General features: G+C 45.0%; 1 protein-coding gene and 1 non-coding gene across 3 annotated transcripts in view; both read right to left on the bottom strand.

Annotated features, from left to right (window-relative positions):
- Positions 1 to 6,408, bottom strand: part of SPATA16 (spermatogenesis associated 16) — a 241,231-nt gene extending 234,823 nt beyond the window's left edge. For both annotated transcript variants that reach the window (XM_038748176.1, XM_038748167.1), the window contains exon 1: positions 6,190 to 6,408. The gene's annotated coding sequence lies outside the window, so the exon portion shown is untranslated. The remainder of the gene's footprint in view (positions 1 to 6,189) is intronic.
- Positions 5,812 to 5,949, bottom strand: LOC119933705. The gene has a single exon (XR_005452599.1). It is a non-coding gene; the product is annotated as a small nucleolar RNA SNORA7 (small nucleolar RNA).
- Positions 6,409 to 17,251: the final 10,843 nt, after the last annotated feature.

The following is a 17,251-nucleotide window of genomic DNA, read 5'->3' as shown; positions in this document are numbered from 1 at the left end:
GAACTGGTCTATGGAGATCTGCCAGTGGCAGAGGTGGCTGAGTGGCCAGTGGCTGAGGTGTCTATTGGGATATACTTCTGCTTCTTTGAACCAACTCATCTGAATCCCCTGCTGCTTTGGGGATTCCAAGAAGGGGACCCCTTCTTCCCTGATGATTATTTATTATCTAATAAAAATAAATAATTAATAATTGTGATATTTGTTAAATGCTTACTATGTGCCAGGCACTGTTCTAAGCACAAGGATAGATACAAGTTAGGTTGTCCCACGTGGGGCTCAGAGTCTTAATCCACATTTTACAGATGAGGTAATTGAGGCACAGAGAAGTTAAGTGGCTTACCCAAGACCACACAACAGACAAGTAGCAGAGCTGGGATTAGAACCCATGTCTTCTGAATCCCAAGCCCGTGTTCTTTGCACCAAGCCAAGCTGCTTATCTGTAATTTGTATTTGTTCCCTATTTTGGATTTTGGTCCATTTTACTTGTCCATGGGTCATACTTAGTTTGGGATTTGGGGGGCTTTTGTTATGGATGATTACAAATAAAACAGAGTAGAAGGAAAGCTATTTTATTCTACTGCTCCTCTGCACTGGGTCATTGTGTCCCTCTCCCCCATTTCATTTTTTTTTAAATTTTGCTTTTGTTCATTGGGTATATTACATTTGAGATCATTTTGGGTTTTGTTACTGGCAATTGTGTTGTGGGCAGGGAATGTGTCTTTTATTGTTGCACTGTACTCTCCCAAGTGCTTAGTTTGGTGTCCTGCACATAGTAAGTGCTCAATAAATGTGATTAATTGATTTGGTTTACTTTTACCCTGTTTCAGTTACTCCTTAGTCTACTGTTCCTTTGCATTGAGTCATTCTGACCCTTTTCTGTTTAATTTTTCTTTATCTTATAGTTTGTGCTGTACTCTAATTCCTTATTCTTTCTACTGTATTTCTTTTACCCTCTTTTGCATTTGGTCACTGTGAGCTCATTTCTGGTTCCCTTTCTGAATCCCCTTCTGTTTGGTTTGTACCTTATTCACTCACGCAATTACTCCTCATTATCTGCATGGTTTTACTTAAGGAGATAAATAACACAAATCTTTCTCTTCAATCTTGCAGAGGACTGGATCTTTCAAATGGCAATAGAGCACGTCGTCACAATCAATCATACTTATTAAGCACTTATTGAATACAGAACACTGCACTGAGCACTGTAAGGAACTAGGTCATTCTTCACTTTCCAAGCACGTAGTAGCATGCACCATGCCAATTAAGTCGCTCAGTACTATTACACTTGGGGACTATTAACAGAAGAGAGAAAGGGCAGGCCGAAGGACACAACCCTCCACCAGAATTGTTTGGCATATTCTGGAAGTCCCCCAAATAACTGGAACATTCTAGGAGGAGGCAGGCCCTACAGCCAATAGTGAGAAAGTTTCAATCCCCCTGGGTGAAGCCAAGTTGCCCCAAGAGCAGAGTGAAGGGAAGTCCAACAGTGGGAGTTTGTGGTTAGCCTGGAAGTGTGAGACCTCAAGTGCTCCTGAGAGTCAGTCAGATGTTATCTTCAAGCCATAAATTTATTTCTCTCCACCTAAGCTATTACCCTCTCTCAGGCTTACACCTGGAGAGTTTCCAGTACTCTACCTGCCTTGACTAAGGGAGAAAGAGTCAATCAGAGGCATATCCATTCCATTCCTAGCTTGACCAGTGGCTAGTGTACGGAAGGCAATCTGCTACAAGTTAAAACTCACCTGTGCTGGGCAGCAGCAGCATGGGAGAGCGATGGAGGAGGAGATTCAGGTTTACTGCGCGGAAGGAGGCAATGGTAAACAACTTCCGTATTTTACCAAGAAAACTCTATGGATACATGACCAGAATGATTGGAGTTGGAGATGGGGCTTTCTGGGAGAGATGTGTCCATGGTGTCGCTATGGGTCAGAAACGACTCAACAGCATAAGACAACAAGACCTAAGCTATATGTGGATAAAAAAGAAGAGTGGGTTCATTTGGTTAACTTAATTTAGGGGTTATTTTAAAATATGTGCATGAGAGGCTGAGAGGGTCAGCAAGGGATCCAGGATCCCAGTCCCATTGTACACACAATCAATCTTAATGATATTTATTGAGTGCTCACTATTTACGGAGCACTGTGGTAAGCACTTGGGAGAGTACAGTACAAGTGGGTTGGTAAACTCGATTCCTGCCCGCAAGGAGCTTACACGAAAATATGTCATCTGATGTGTTGTTGTACTTAATGTTTGCAGAGCCTGTCACTGTTTTGTCTTTTGTCTCCTTAGACTAAAGAATATTTTCCATTCGTTTCTACAAGCAATTCTCTCAAGCTAGCCTGGGCTATTTGATTTTTGTTAATCAAATTTTCAGTTTGGCCCTAACTGACCTGAACCTCTGTGGTTCAAATTACTACCTTGCAAACCTTAATTTTAGGATTTTCTGTTGTGTTGGTTTGCACTTTGGGGTATTAATCCCACTTTGATCTTGTCTTGTTTGGGAATCTGGTTCACCCATGTTCTCTGGGGCCTACACAGAACTCTTAACTCTATCCCGGTGTTTTGATCTCTTGGATAATATTGACCATAAAGCTGGTCAATAATTTTAACCCTAGTTCAGTAGTAAACAGAAAAGTGGCCCCAGTTTCAGTCTTCAGAGGAAAGAGCTTCTCTGTGGTCTAATCAAGCCTATAACCAAAATGGTTCCAATAGTGAGATGATAATTGTGGTATGTGTTAAGCACTTTGTGCCAAGCACTGTCCTAAGTTCTGGGGTTGATACAAGACAATCAGATTCCTCATGGACCTCTCAGTTTAAGCAGGGGGGATGACAAGCATTGAATCTCCATTTAGCAGATGAGGGAACTGAAGCACAGAGAAGTGAAGTGACTTGCCCAAGGTCACACAGCAGGTAGTTGGCAGAGCCAGGATTAGAATCCAAGTCCTCTGATTCCCAGGCCCATGCTCTTTCCACTAGGCCATGAACAATGTCCTACCAGGCTATATATCCCATGGAATAGATGGTCAGACACAAGCTTTCTCTTTCTGCAGGAACAGGGTGCCAAGCTAGGACTGAGGAACGAGGGTAGCCCTACACCAGTACTTGGCCTTTTCCTCCTGTTCCCTGTAAGACTAGCCTCATCGCCAGTCATTGAACCCAAAACACAAACTCAGTAAGTGACAAGGGTTAAAGAGACAGGAACCAAAGAAAGGGAAGGAGGTTGGGGAGGGTGATAGAAAGGACAGAAATTGCTTCTAAGCAATTAAAAGAATAGATAAGAAGACCGTGTGGATAGAGGAGAGGGTATATACAAGGGGCAATGAGGACAGAGGACATTATTGGATGGTGGAAGAAAATGAGAATGAAAAGGGGAGTTGAGGAAAGGCAGAGATCCTGGAGTAAACACAATACAAAATATACAAAATATACGGGTAAACAGAGGGCAAGAAACTGATAGACACATCTCTGAGTTGAGGAGTAATTTCCTTGAGGACAGGACCATTTCTTTTTCTATTGTACTCTCCCAAAAGCTTCAAACAATTCTCTGCACACAGTGGGTGCTCAAATATTATTGATGATGGGCAACAGAAGGACTTACAGGAAGAGGAAAAGAGTCCAGAGAGATACAAGCAAAATACTTTCTATTTCAGAGAGTGGGAATTACACCACTGTTCAAAAGTTGTTCAGGTTTACTCAGACACACTGAGCTACAACCCATGGAATGAGGCTAAAGCTGATTCCATAGCCATTATTTTGACTCAAACTGCTGAGAATTTAGCAAGATTACAACAACACAAAATGTGACACCCTGAATATCAAACTGAAGGAATGGGATATAGTACATAACGTCCTATCATTCTTGAGGTGATCGATAAATGCCACTGGTTGGCATGCCAGGTGAGAGGAATTCACATTGGTTCATTATGTAACAAGTTTTTGAGATTCATACTGAAATACTGAAAGAAGTTTGGATTTCCTTTGTATCTGCAGAGTTCCAATGCTGAAAGACCTTCTGATCTATTTTTTCACCTCCAAATTCCAGTTACAGAAATGTAAGTTTTTCATTATACTAGCTGTAATTAGGAAAAAAAAATAGAAGTTCTTTCAGGATGAATAAACCGCAAAGATAAGCCCATGAATCATTTTAAAGTTTAATTTTTTTTACCTTAAATAATTTTAATTAAAATCGTCACTCAAGAGAATAATGTTCCGTTCTAAGGAAAAAGTTGAAATCAGTTTTCAAGAAAGAGTGCTCTGTGCTGTTGCTGAGAGGAATTTGTGGCAATTTGTTTTCCCTGCATATTTGTCTAATGATCCCAGAAAGGTAATTTTTCTGTGGCAACTTTAAAAAGTTATTTCCTCTGATATTCCTCTGGAATTGAAGAGTTTAATCTTTTGACGTGAATGGCACAGTATTTTGTGCTGAGCTGGGCAAGCACAACATACGTCAGAGAGGAGAGAAAAAAAATCAGACCTATGTCGACACTGCAGCTCGCTCTAACAACCCATCATCACAGACATATACGGAACACTCTCAGGAAAGATGCGCTATTATTTTATGCTTCTCTGAATCTCTATTTAAAATAATCACTCCCATGTTGTAGCCTTTTCTCATCAAACTGAATAAGAATAACATTACTCATTCAAATCAGAGGTGGTCATGAAAACCAAATGTACTGCCCTAGAGTGATTCATTGAACTTCAGGTTAAGGATCATTGGCCTACATTTCACAATGCCTTGAGGAGGTATCATTATTTCCTAGAGCATGTAAAGGTAAGGGAGGAAACGAAACCATTTTTCTTTTAAGCCTACTTTGAGCCGACTACTGCATTTAAAAGAAGATATCAAAAAAGTATTTCGTGCTCCCTTTTAAAATAACTGCCGTTACAGGAAAACTTTAGCCTGAGCGGCATTCATTTCAAAGACATTAAATTCATGACAGCAGGAGATGTACAGAGTAGAAGAAGGTTGGGTTCTTGGAAAACTAAGCACCTTCATTCCTTGAGTTCTTCGAAACAGTTTTCAGATTTACACACAAATGGTATTTAAAAAACAGGCAGTTAATAACCCACTAAAAGTAGGTATGTTGCAGGCAATGTTTTTAACTCTAAAACAGCCTTGGAGCCCAGAACAGTTCTTTTGGGTCGAGGCGGTGGGACAAATCAATGGGTCAGTTGGCCCTTTGGCTGGGCTGGTGATTGGGGATGAGAGGAGGGTGAAATGGTGACTCTCCTCCGGACATTCTGCTGCCTCCCTGCCCATTCGAAACCACTCGAAGTACTGGGCAATCAAGCCACAGCACAAACTTTCCCCCCACTGACGCTTTAAGGGCTCTCCAACTGACAACAAGCTGATGTCGGAGGAGTGTGGCCTAGTGGAAAGAGCCTGTGGGGGGGCTGGGAGTCCGAGGACCTGAGTTCTAATCCCCATTCTGTTGCATGATCTCGGGTAAGTCATTTCACTTCTTTATGCCTCAGTTACCTCATCTGTAAAATGGGGATTCAATACTTGTTTTCCTTCCTAGACTGCGAGGCTCTGTGGGACAGGGACTGTGTCAGACCTGATCTTCCCCAGTGCTTGACAGGTATTCACATATTGTCTTGTCTTATGTTGTTGAGTCAGCTCCGACCCATAGCGACACCCTGGTCACATCTCCCCCTCCATCTGTAATTGCTCTGGTTGTGTGTCCATAGAGTTTTCTTGGTAAAAATACAGAAGGGGTTTACCATTGCCTCCTTCTGTACACCAAGCTTGAGTCTCTGCCCCTGCTTCTCTCCCATGCCGCTGCTGCCCAGCACAGGTGAGTTTTGAGTTGTAGCAGATTGCCTTCCACTGGCTAACCACCGCCCAAGCTAGGAATGGAATGGGTAGGCCTCCGCTTGACTCTCCTTCCCATAGCCGAGACTGGTAGAGTACTGGAAACTCTCCAGGTGTGACCCTGAGGAGGGTCTATTCAAACATAATAACTGTTAACTAATAATAATCAGTGTTTTAACTAATACCACTATTATTATCAAGATCATTACTACCATTGTCCCCCAAAGCCCAGAGAAGTGGGCTACGGTGTCCACTTGGCAGATGGAGAATGGGTAAGTAGAGATCTGGGCGGGCTGGAGGATGATGCTAACTGCCACTCGCCCTCTTTGGAAATGTAGTAGCCTCCTGGATCTTGGGGGCTGAGTACTCACTCAGGAAAGCCAGGCCGCTCCACTCAGATGAGGACCAGCTTTTCAAGAGCCACCGGGCCAGCTCCTACGCCCGGAGGGGAGGGATGGGGAAGAACCGGTGGGTGTCCCCGGTGGTCTGGCTAGCGTCGGGATCCCCAGTTGAGCAGGGAAGAAAGGAAGAGGTGTGGAAGGGGTATGAATGAGGTGTGGAGGAAGGACGGAGGGTGTGGTGGGCCCGGCCTAAAGGCCCGGAACGGCTGCAGGTGGGGGAGCGCGCCTTAACCGCTGAGCAACCAGCTGCGAACCGTCACGTTCCAGCCGCGCCCTAACGACCCCCGGGCCCTCCCACCTCGTCACCGGGCAGGGCGGACCCCCGGACATCCTCCCACCCTCCCCCCAAACCAGGGGAGTCGGATCCTCCCGCCCCCTCTAATCCAGGGGAGTCGGACACCCCTGCCCCCTCCTCTCTCCAGTCCCCCCCAACCCAGGGTAATCGGACCCTCCGGCCCTTTCTCTCCCCCTCTCCCCCCCACCCAGGGTAATCCAGCCCCCTCCTCTCTCCTTAGTTTCCCCCCAACCCGGGGGAGTTGGACCCCTCGCCCCCTCCTCTCTCCAACTCCCCCCAACCCAGGGTAATCGGACCGCCGGACCCTCCTTTCCCCAGCTCCCCCCCAAACCCAGGGTAATCGAACCCCTTGCCCCCTCCCCAGCTCCCCCCAACCCAGGGTAATCCCACCCCCGCCCCTTCTCTCCCTCCAATTCCCCCAATTTAGGGGAGTTGGACCCTCCGCCCCCTCCTCTCTCCAGTTCCCCCGAACCCAGGGGAGTTGCACCCCAGCCCTCTCCCCAGCTCCCCCCAACCCAGGGGAATTGGACCCCTCTCCCCCTCTCCCCCTCCTCTCTCCAACTCCCCCCAACCCAGGGTAATCGGACCCTCCGCCCCCTCCTCTCCCCAGCTCCCCGCAACCCAGGGTAATCGGACCTTCAGTCTCCTCCACTCTCCCCTGTTCCCCCCAGCCCAGGGGAGTTGGACCCCCCGCCCCCTCCTCTCTCCAGCTCCCCCCAACCCAGGGTAATCCTACCCCTCTTCCCCAGATTCCCTTAATGCAGGGGAGTCGGACCCTGGCCTCCTCCTCTCCCCAGCTCCCCCAACCCATAATTTTGGGGCACCTTCCCTCCTCCCTCTCCAGCTCCCCCCAACCCAGGGGAGTGGGAGCCTCCGCCCTCTCCAACCCAGAAGAGTGGGACCACCCCCCTCTCCTTTAGCCCTCCCCCCAACCCCGAGGAGTCGGACGCCCTCTCCCATAAATCTGGCTCCCCAAAGCCACTGGAGTCGGACCCCCTCCTCTTCCCTCTCCCCTGGGAGCTTTCTGATTTTCAGAGCTGGAGGGAAGAGGAAACTGGATTTGGGATTTGCAGGGAGAGGGGAGAGAGAGTTGGGACGAAGATGGGGGCTAGGGCAGGGGTGGAAGAGCCGCAACAGCCCCGGGGGTCGCCCGGCACCCAAGCTTCCCCCTCCTCCACTCACCCCCACTCCCCTTCCCACCGCCTGCTGCTTTCCAATCAATCAATCAGTGGTATTTATAGGAGCGCAAAACTGTTAGGTTTTGTTGCCTATCTCCCTCCTTCTAGACTGTGAGCCCGTTGTTGGGTAGGGACCGTCTCTATATGTTGCCAACTTGTACTTTCCAAGCGCTTAGTACAGTGCTCTGCACACAGTAGGCGCTCAATAAATACGATTGAATGAATGAATGGGGGCCCTGGGGAAAGTACAATAAAATAATAATAATTATGGCAGTTAAGTGCTTACTATATGCCAAGGACTGCGATAGATAAACGTAATCAGGTTATCCCACGTGGGGTTCACTCTCCTCATTTTACAGAGGAGGTAACTGAGGCACAGAGAAGTGAAGTGACTTGCCCAAGATTGTACAGCAGGCAAATGGTGGAGCTGGGATTAGAGCCCACGTCCTGACTCCCAAACCTGAGCTCTTGCTACTATTCATTCATTCATTCGATCGTATTTATTGAGCACTTACTGTGTGCAGAGCACTGTACTGAGCACTTGAAAAGTACAGTTAGGCAACAGACACAGTTCCTACACAACAACGGGCTCAGGCCAAGCTGCTTCTGCTCTGTAGTTGGTAGAGGGGATCCCTGCCCACACGGGAGTGTACAGAAGACAGGGGTAAAAAAAAAATAATAATAAATGAAGGCATTTGTTAAGCGCTTAGCTATGTGCAAAGCACTGTTCTAAGCGCTGTGGGGATACAAGGTAATCAGGTTGTCCCACATGGGGCTCACAGTCTTAATCCCCATTTTACTGATGAGGTAACTGAGGGACAGAGAAGTTAAATGATTAGCCCAAACTCACACAGCTGACAAGAACCCATAACCTCTGACTCCCAATCCTGGGCTCTTTCCACTGAGCCATGCTGCTTCTCTAGCCATGCTGTCTACAGGTATTAAAATAAATTATAGATTGGGGAAGAGGCAGAATTTAGGGGTAGGTACAAAAGTGCTGTGCGGGTCAGGGTGGAGCGTTGAAGGAGTACGGATCCAAGTGCATAGGTGACACAGAGGAGGGGTCAGTAGGAGAAATGAGGGCTCAATCCCTTCTGTGACACCCTCACACTTGGGTTTGCCTTTATTCACCCCTCAGCCCCACAGCACTTATGCCCATAACCCTAATTTATTTGTTTATATTAATGTCTATTTCCCTCTCTACACTGTAAACCGTCATGGGCAGGGAATGTGTCTACCAACTCTGTTAAATTGTAATCATCATCATCATGGCGGTACTTGTTAAGCATTTATTATGTGCCAGGCACTGTATTAAGCACTGGGGAGAAGTGAAGTAACTTGCCCAAAGTCACACAGCAGATAAGTGGTGGAGCCGGGATTAGAATCCATGACCTTCTGACTCCAAGGCTCATGCTCTATCCACTATTCCATGCAGCTTTTTTAGCAACTAGTACAGCGATGCACACACAGTAAGTGCTCCATAAATATGATTGATTGATTTCTTTGCATGTAAGGACTCAAAAAATACAATTGATTGATCAATCAGGGGAGACGTCTGGCTGGTGTGTGGGGCCGTGGAGGTCTGGCCTGGGGGGCAGGACCCTGAGGGTCAGCCCTAGGGGTGAGTCGGGGGAGATGGGGGTCTCAGTGTTGGGCAGTAGGGATGGGGCTACCCAAGCCAGGAGACAGAGGGCCAAATAAACAATTTATTCATTCAACAGTATTCATTGGGCACCTGTCTACATGTTTTGTTTTGTTAAGTATGGCATTTATTAAGCACTTACTATGTGCAAAGCACTGTTCTAAGCACAGGGGAGGTTACAGGGTGATCAGGTTGTCCCTCAGGGGGCTCACAGTCTTAATTCCCATTTTACAGATGAGGTAACTGAGGCACAGAGAAGTTAAGTGACTTGCCCGAAGTCACACAGCTGACAATTGGTGGAGCCGGGGTTTGAACCCATGACTCCAAAGCCCATGCTCTTTCCTCTGAACCACGCTGCTACTCCACACTGCTGTTGTCTGTCTCCCCCTTCTAGACTGTGAGCCCGTTGTTGGGTAGGGACCGTCTCTATATGTTGCCAACTTGTACTTCCCAAGTGCTTAGTACAGTGCTCTGCACACTGTAAGCACTCAATAAATACGATTGATTGAATGAATGAATGAATTGGGTGCTTACTGTGTGCAGAACACTGTACTAAGCGATTAGGAAAGTACAATACAGCAATCAACACTGACATTTCCTGCCCACAATGAGCTTTGTCAAGCGGGGCCATAAACAGCTAAAATATTACTCTACAAAAACAAATTACAGAGCAACCATGTTTGTTTCAAGGACTTTTAATAGTGGTGACAGATTTGAGTCATAGCAGACTTTATTGTAAATAAGAGACTGGCTATCATTCATTAAATCGTATTTACTGAGCATTTACTATCATGACCCAGTTGGTGAACTAGGACTGGAAAACATTTTTCTAGATATCACAGTTTCATATTTTGTAAGAAGCAGAAACAACTTCTGGAGAATTCAGAGAATAGTGATTCTAAGGAAAAGACACTGCAAGAACATTGAACTTGAACCTATTATAATATTGAAAAGATTTCTTAACAACTAGTAGTGTCTCAGTTGCAAGCATTCATATTAGCTAAATTATATAACTGACTTCCAGAGGGAATAACATACTTCAAATTGTTATGAAAAGAAAGCAGGGACAGAAGGGTCTCAGAAATAATAACGGGTTTGTTTTTCTCTTCAATCACTCTTCCTCTCCCATTTTATTCAATTTACTTCTACACCCCTTTTTCTTTAACATTTAATGAATTATTACAACCTTCGGTTTTATTACTTTGAAGTAATAATAACAGTTGTGATATTTGTGGGAATAATTTTAGTAAGCACTTAACTGTGTCAAGCATTGCACTAAGCACAAGGCAGATACAAGAGAATCAGGTCCCACATGAGGCTCACAGTCTAGACAGGAGGGCGAACATATATTGAGTCTGTCTCCCCCTCTAGACTGTGAGTTCACTGTGGGCAGGAATGTGTCTTTTTGTTGTTCTATTGATTTCTCCTCAGTGCTTAGTACAGGGCTTTGCCCACAGTACTCAATAAATACAATTGAATGAATGAATCTCCATTTTGCAGATAAGGGAACTGAGGCACAGAAAAGTTAGTGACTTGCTCAAGGTCAAAACATAGGTAGATTACAGAGCCAGGATTAGAACCCAGAATCTCTGACTCCCAAGCCCATACTCTTTTACTAGGCCACGGAATGGAAGAGGGAATGAATACTCAATTATTTAAAATTACTTTAGTCCTTAAATTGGGTTCAAATAAGCTCAATACTTGTGCTAGTGCAAAGTTACTATGAAGTACATTTCAGGCCTCAAACCTAATGGGTTACTTACATTGCTCTCTACCATTGCATTATTTGAAGATTGCCTTAGAAGTACTGACAATTCTATACTTAATTGAATGGTTCTGAACAGAGACAAAATGAATAATTCATTCATTCAATTGTATTTATTGAGAGCTTACTGTGACCACAGCACTGTTTTATGTGCTTAGGAGAGTACCATATAACAATAAAAAGACACAGTCCCTGCCCACAATGAACTTACAATCTAGAGGAGGAGACAAACATTAATATAAATAAATAAATTACAGATGTGTATATAAGGATATGTTTCTTGTTCAGCTTACATGCCTTATAAGTCATCAGTAATCACGTCTTCTTTCTTTTAAGGCTGTTACTATACGTACTTACTCAATATCAGTAAATGCGGCCAAAGAATTGTTAAATACAAATGTGTACTTTATTTCACTTTTCTTGGAGGTCAGTAGAGATTACTTTCTTCTCAAGAACAAAATCAATACCTTCCCCACTCTCCTTGCCCAAACACAAAATCCTCTGTGATTGATTAGTCTTGCCCTCTTCTTAGGGTGCGCATAGGAAATAGAATTGATATCTGTGTGCCACCACCCCGATATGGAGAAGACAGTCGATATAGGTGATTGTTATTACTGCTACTAATGTGGAAAATGTAGAGTTCTATTTTATCTTGCTCGTGATTGGGAAAAACATCAGTTGAATCACCTTCGACTTTGACTTTGGGAGAAGCAGTATGGCTTATTGGATAAGCACTGGCCTGGGTACTAATTCTGGCTCCTTCACATGTCTGCTGTGTGACCTAGGGCAAGTCACTTCTCTTCTCTAGGCCTCGGTTACCTCATCCATAAAATGCAGATTAAGAGTCTGAGCCCCGTATGGGACAGGGACTGTGTCCAAACTGCATAACTTTTATCTCAGCACTTAGAACAGTGCTTGGCACATAGTGCACACTTGGTGAACAAGTACCATAATTAATTAATTAGTTGACCCAGCTGGAAATACCACCATTGAGGAGGAGGAGTTTTAAGATTACTGTAAACTCCTAACTGACGCTGCCAGGACTCAGATTGCCTGATGAATAGTATCAGATGCTTTTGGAAGGCAGTAGAGGTCTTAGTGGTATTCCATGCTTCTCTCCTGCATTTATCATTTGAAGACGTGTGAGCTGTGGATGTTGTGGTAAAACCCACACTGCAATTATGGAAGTGTGTGATTAACGATGTTGTGCAATAGCTGGTCTAGAAGGGCTCCGGTTAGGACATTCCTGGAAAGAGGCGGACTTGTAAATCAAGGTATAGATAACTCAAGCAATTTCAGTTTCCCCTGGAAAAATGCTACATTAATCAAGAAGCATTAGAGAGAGACGGATATCATCAACTAGGCTCCCTCCTGAAGTCATTTAAACAGCAAAAGCAACAACAAAAAACTTCACACTAATAAAAACCTAAATAATCTGGGAACTCTCCAAAACATAGATGACATTTATTTATATTAATGTTTGTCTCCCCCTCTATTTAATGGTTATTGGCTACAATATGAAAAGAGAAAAGGAAGCAGCATGGTGTAATGGATAGAGCATGGGACTGGGAGTAAGAAGGTTATGAGTTCTAATCCTGGTCCTCCACTTGATCTTGGGGAAGCCACTTCACATCTCTGTGCCTAGTTACCTCATCTGTAAAATAGGGATTGAGACTGTGAGCCCCATGTGGGACAAGGACTGTGTCCAACCTAATTTGCTTGTGTCCACCCCAGTACTTAGTACAGTGCCTAGCACATGGTAAGCGCTTAGGAAACAGCATTATCATTATTATTAAGTGAGGAAGTAGCATGTCATAGTAGATAGAGCATGTGCCTAGTTGTCAGAAGGCCATGGGTTCTAATTTTGTCATTTTGCTGCATGACCCTGCATAAATCACTTCACTTCTCTGTGCCTCAGTTACCTCATCTGTAAAATGGGAACTGAGACTGTGAGCCCTATGTGGGCGGTGACTGTGTCCAACCTGATAATAATAATAATAATAATGTTGGTATTTGTTAAGCGCTTACTATGTGCCAAGCACTGTTCTAATCACTGGCGGGGATACAAGGTAATCAAGGTTGTCCCACATGGGGCTCACAGTCTTCATCCCCATTTTACAGATGAGGGAACTGGGGCACAGAGAAGTGAAGTGACTTGCCCAAAGTCACACAGCTGACAAGTGGTGGAGCCGGGATTAGAACCCATGACCTCAGACTCTCAAGCCCGGGCTCTTGCCACTGAGCCACGCTTCTTCTCTGATAAACTTCTACCTGCCTCAGCACTTAATACAGTTCCTGGCACATAGTAGCCAGAGAAGTAGCATGGCCTAGTGGATAGAACATGGCCCTGGGAGTCATAAGGGCATGGGTTCAAATCCCAGTTCCTCCACTTGTCTGTTGTGTGACCTTAGGCAAGTCATTTAACTTTTCTGTGCCTCCGTTCCCTCATCTGTAAAATGAGGATTAAGACTGTGAGCCCTGTCTGGGACAGAGAATTTGTACAACCCGATTACCTTGAATCTCCTCCAGTGCTTTGAACAGTACCTGGCACATAGTTAAGTGCTTAACAAATACCATAATTGTTATTATTATTATTATTAAGTGTGATCTTGAGTAAAGGCTGTTCCTGGCCTAAATCTCTTCTCTGTGCCCTGGATCTGGCAGCGAATGTCTCAGCCCTCTGCCCTGCTGTAGAGGATGCGGAATAGGCAGGGCATTCAGAGGGCAGCAGTATGCAGCCCCCTAGGTGCCTCTCTTCAGGGGTCCACATAGCTCCCTGCCGGCCCATACATAGCTCACAGCAATTGCAGTATCGTCCAAAACTTGGAAAAACTCACCCCAAGGAAATTTTGCCTTTGTTGGAGAGCAGGGAAATTGATTCATTCATGAAATAGTATTTATTCATTCACTACGTGCAGTGCACTGTGCTAAATGTAGGGGAAGAATACAAAGAAGAAAAAAATGAGACATGATCTCTGGTCCTCACAGAATAAAGGTAGGGGGATGGAGGTCAGGAAGGCAAAGACAACACGAGGAATGATTGAAACAGCAAAATAACATGATACCATGGCAACAGTAAAAACAATTAATGTAAGGTTTCAGGCAAGGGAACCATTTTCATCGCTACCCATCAAGAGTTCAGTGCTCAGCCTTCTCAACATGCTAAATGTTTGTAGCAGTGCAGCCAATTTCTCTAGTTCCCACCAATGCAGGGCAGGCCCAGATGGATTATGCGGGGGAAGAGACTGAGAGGACAGGAGCTTCACAGACAGCCTGGACCTCGGAACAGCTGAGTTTCTTTGGAAACACAACAGTTTCTCCAGTACCCATTGGGTCAGGGCAGGGCCCTGGGTGGGGGAGTGTCAGGGGTGACAAGGTCAGGGGAGAAGATTCAACAGAAAGGGTTGGGGATACTTGAGGTGTAAGTTTATACATGGTAAATCTGTGTGAGCAAAGAAGAAATTCTGTGCAAATGTGTTCAGCCAGGTTCTAGTTTTAAAAATAATTCATTATCTTTTTTTAAATCTCCCCTTCATCCACTGCAAAAAAACTGTACAGATGATATTTGCTTCCAGTTCATTTAATTTATAGCTGTTTCTGTGGCATTGGATAATTTTTCTGCATTTTAAATTTAAACAGTCCCTAATCTGATTCCTCCAACACGAGTGTTCTATTCCACAGAGGCTTTGCAGAGCAGCTGCAGTCATAGCAGTGTTTCTGGAGGTGGGGTCTACTGGACTGGACCATGGTGGGATGGGGAAGGTGGTGGCGGTCAAACAGGCAATCAGTGGTATTTACTGAGCGCTTACTATGTGCAGAGCACTATACTAAGCACTTGGGAGAGTACAATAAAACAGAGTTGGTAGACACATTCCCTGCCCATGAAAAGATTACAGTCACCTCCCAGGCTTCTTTGGCTCCTAGTCTGTAGACTGAAAGCCTACTATGGGTAGGGAATGTGTCTGTTTTTATCGTCATATGGTACTCTCCCAAGCGCTTAGTACGGTACTGTGCACACAGTAAGTGTTCATTATATACTACTGACTGACAGACATCCCCATGGCTTGGGCAGGCCTAGGGGGTGAGGGTTACAAAGCAGAGAATTGGGATCCTGCTGGGCCACAAGGACAGGGAAATACACATGGGAGATAGGGAAGGCTCTTTCCAATAGCTCCTTTTCCACTGCTGTCAATTATGGTCGTGTCTCCCCTATCCTAAAGAAAACCTCCCTAAACCCCACAGATCCCTTCAGTTTTTGCCCCATCTCCCTCCTATCATTCCTTTCCAAATTATTTAAGAGAGTTGTCTACACCCGCTGTCTCTACTTCTTTTCCTCCAATTCTTACCTTGACCCCCTCCAGTCTGGTTTCTGCCCCCTTTACTCCATGGAAACGGCCCTTTCTAAAGTAACCAATGAACCTTTCTTGACAAATAATATAATAATCATGATTTTTGTTAAGGCAGGCACTATTCCCTTCAAGGCCCTACTGAGAGCTCACCTCCTCCAGGAGGCCTTCCCAGACTGAGCCCCCTCCTTCCTCTCCCCCTCCTCCCCCTCTCCATCCCCCTGCCTTACCTCATTCTCTTCCCCACAGCACCTGTATATATGTATATATGTTTGTATGTATTTATTACTCTATTTATTTATTTTACTTGTACATATCTATTCTATTTATTTTATTTTGTTAATATGTTTTGTTTTGTTCTCTGTCTCCCCCTTTTGGACCGTGAGCCCACTGTTGGGTAGGGACCATCTCTAAATGTTGCCAACTTGTACTTCCCAAGCGCTTAGTACAGTGCTCTGCACACAGTAAGCTCTCAATAAATATGATTGATTGATTGATTGATGTGCCAGGCACTGTACTAAGCACTGGGGTGGATACAAGCAAATTGGGTTGAACTCAGACCCTGTCCCACATAGGGCTCACAGTCTAATTCCCATTTTACAGATGAGATCCCTGAGGACCAGAGAAGTGCAGTGACTTGGCCAAGGTCACACAGCAGACAAGTGGCAGAGCTAGGATTAGAACCCATGACCTTCTGATTCCCAGGCCCAGGCTCTATCCACTATGCCATGCTACTTCTGTTTGCCTCTATTGAGCCCATTGTTGGGTGGGGACTGTCTTTATATGTTGCCAACTTGTACTTCCCAAGTGCTTAGTACAGTGCTCTGCACACAGTAAGTGCTCAATAAATGCGATTGAATGAATCCTAATCCTCCTTGACCATTCAGCTGCCTTAGACAGTGGGAACACCCCATTCTCCTGGAACCATTATTTAACCTGGCTTCACTGACACTGTCCTTTTCTGGTTCTCCTCCTTTTTCTCTGTTCTCAGTCTCTTTCACCAGTTTCCCCTCCATCTTTCACCCTCCAACCGTGTGAACTCCTCAAGGCTTAATTTTCGGTCTCCTATTCTCTATCTAAATCCATGCCCTTGGAAAACTCATTTTCTCCCAGCCTTCAACTACCATCTAAATGTATATGATTTTCAAATCTACCACTCCAGCCTTAACCTCTCCTTCACCGCAGTCTATTATTTCCTCTTGCCTTCAGGACATCTCTGCTTATATATCTGCTGACACCTCCAATTTAACATGTCCAAAACAGAACTCCTAATCTTCCAACTCAAACCCTGTCGACCCACTGATTTTCCCCTCATTGTAAACATCACCATCGTCCCTGTACCATGAGTCTGTAACTTTGGTGTTATCCTCGACTCACCTCTTTCATTCAATCCACATACTCAACATCACAAAATCCTGTCGGTCCTACTTTCACAAGATCTTGAGAATCCACCCCTTCCTCTCCATCCAAGCTGCTACCATGCTGATCCAAGCACCTTTCATGTCCCACCTTGACTACTTCATCGGCCTTCTTGTTGACCTCCTGGCTTCCAGTCTCTCCCCTTTTCAGTTCATATTTCCCTCAGATGCCTGGATCATTTTTCTACAAAAAGTTTAGTCCACATCTTCCCACTCCTCAAGAACCTCCAGTGGTTGTTCATCCTGCCCTGAAACAAACAGAAACTTCTTACCACGAATTTTAAGGCATTCAATCAGTTCTCTCCCTTCAACCTACCTTCGCTGTTCTTCTAATACAATTCAAGCCACACAATGCATTCCTCGAAAACTAGCCTACTCCCTATAGCTC

This window comes from Tachyglossus aculeatus, chromosome 1, assembly GCF_015852505.1.
Source record: "Tachyglossus aculeatus isolate mTacAcu1 chromosome 1, mTacAcu1.pri, whole genome shotgun sequence".
NCBI classification, from domain to species: Eukaryota; Metazoa; Chordata; class Mammalia; order Monotremata; family Tachyglossidae; genus Tachyglossus; species Tachyglossus aculeatus.
The sequence above is the reverse complement of the archived record's forward strand: the minus strand, read 5'-3'. Positions and strand labels throughout refer to the sequence as shown.